Consider the following 2,697-nt stretch of genomic DNA (forward strand, 5'->3'; position numbering starts at 1 on the left):
AGTTGTTTGACGCATGCATTGTTGTCAAGTGTCAATTGGATGGGAAACCATTTGAAATTTAAACTGTCCAACAAGGTAATGTCATGGGAAAAGTGTAAACTAAAGTGTACACCATAGTGTACGTGCAGCACGGTTCTTATCGATTGAACTTTGCTATTCGTACACTGATTTTTGACAGGTTGTTTGGCACTTGCAATGTTGTCAAGTGTCAATTGCATGGAAAAACTGTTTGAAATTTACACTGTCCAACGGGACAATGGCACGTGGCAAAGTGTAATCTAAAGTGTACACCATAGTGTACTAGTAGCAAGGTACTTACCGATTGAACTTTGCTATTTGTACTCTAATTTTTGACACGTTGTTTGACACTTGCATTGTTGTCAAGTGTCAATTGGATGAGAAAACTGTTTTAAATTTTAACCTGTCCTAAAGAGTAATATCACGTGGCAAAGTCTAAATTAACGTGTACACCATAGTATACCTGTTGCACGGTCCTTATCGATTGAACTTTGCTATTTTACACTGATTTTTGACACGTTGTTTGATACTTGCATTTATGTCAAGTATTAATTGTAAGGAAAAATTATTTCAAATTTCAACTTTCCAGTAGGGTAATGTCACATGGCAAAGTGTAAACTAAAGTGTACACCATAGTGTACATGTGGCGTGGTTCTTACAGATTGAACTTTGCTATTTGTACACTGGTTTTGACACATTGTTTGACACATGCATTATTGTTAGGTGTTAATTGGATGGGAAAATTGTTTGAAATTTAAACTGTCCAACAGGGTAATGTCATGTGGCAAAGTGTAAACTAGAGTGGACACCGTAGTATACATGTAGCATGGTTCTTATCGATTGAACTTTGCTATTTGTACATTGATTTTTGACACGTTGTTCGGCACTTGCATTGTTGTCAAGTATCAGTTGCATGGGAAAACTGTTTAAAATTTAAACTGTCCAACAGGGTAATGGCACGTGGAAAAGTGTAATCTAAAGTGTACACCATAGTGTACTAGTAGCAAGGTACTTATCGATTGAACTTTGCTATCTGCACACTAATTTTTGACGTGTTATTTGACACCATAGTGTACTAGTAGCAAGGTTCTTACCGATTGAACCTTACTATCTGTAAACTAATTTTTGACACGTTATTTGACACTCGTATTGCTGGCAAGTGTCAATTGGATGGGAAAACTGTTTGAAAGTTATACTATCCAACAGGGTAATGTCACGTGATAAAGTGTAAACTAAACTATACATGTAGAAAGGTTCATACCGATTGAACTTTGCTATTTGTACACTGATTTTTGACACGTTGTTCGACACTTGAATTGTTGTCAAGTGACAATTCGATGGGAAAACCATTTGAAATTTAAACTTTCCAATTGGGTAACGTCACGTGGCAAAGTGTAGACTAAAGTGTACACCATAGTGTACATGTAGCAAGGTCCATACCTATTGAACTTTGTTAATTGTACACTGATTTTTGACATGTTGTTTGACACTTACATTGTTGTCAAGTGTCAATTGGATGGGAAAACTGCTTGAAATTTAAACTATCCAATAGGGTAATGTCACGTGGCAATGTGTAAGCTAAAGTATGTACACCATAGTGGACATGTAGCAAGGTCCTCACCGATTGAACTTTGCTATTTGTACATTGATTTTCGACACGTTGTTTGACACTTACGTTGTTGGCAAGTGTCAATTGGATTGGAAAACTATTTGAAATTTAAACTTTCCAACAGGGTAATGTCAAGTGGTAAAGTGTAAACTAAAGTGAACACATAGTGTTCATGCAACAAGGGTCTTACCGATTGAACTTTGCAATTTGTACTCTTATTTTTTGATCATTGTTTGACACCTGCATTGTCGTTAAGTGTCAATCAGATGGGAAAACTATTTGAAATTTAAACTGTCCAGCAAGGTAATGTCACGTGGTAGAGTGTAACGGAAAGTGTGTACACCGTAGTGTACATGAAGCAAGGTTCTTACAGATTGAACTTTGCCATTTGTACCATGATTTTTGACACTTTATTTAACACTTTCATTGTTTTCAAGTGTCAATAGGATGGAAAAACTATTTGAAATTTAAACTATCCAATAGGTAATGGCATGAGGCAAAGTGTATTCTAAAGTGTACACCATAGCGTACAAGTACCAAGGTACTTACCAATTGAACTTTGCTCTTGGTACACTGATTTTTGATACGTTGTTTGACACTTGCATTGTTGTTAAGTGTCAATTGGATGAGAAAACTATTTAAAATTTAAACTGTAGTAAAGGGTAATATCACGTGGAAAAGTGTAAATTAACGTGTACACTAGGGTAATATCACGTGGAAAAGTGTAAATTAACGTGTACACCATAGTGTACCCGTAGCAAAGTCCTTATCGATTGAACTTTGCTATTTCACACTGATTTTTGACACGTTGTTTGATACTTGTATTTATGTTAACGATCAATTGGATGGAAAAATTGTTCTAAATTTAAACTATTCAGCAGGGTAATGTCACATGGCAAAGTGTAAACTAAAGTGTACACCATAGTGTACATGCTACATGATTCTTACCGATTGAACTTTGCTACTTGTACACTGATTTTTGACACGTTATTTGAGACTTGCATCGTTGTCAAGTATCAGTTGCATGGGAAAACTGTTTGAAATTTAAACTGTCCAGCAAGGTAATGTCA

The sequence above is a fragment of the Olea europaea genome, unplaced genomic scaffold (assembly GCF_002742605.1).
Source record: "Olea europaea var. sylvestris unplaced genomic scaffold, O_europaea_v1 scaffold2484, whole genome shotgun sequence".
NCBI lineage: Eukaryota > Viridiplantae > Streptophyta > Magnoliopsida > Lamiales > Oleaceae > Olea > Olea europaea.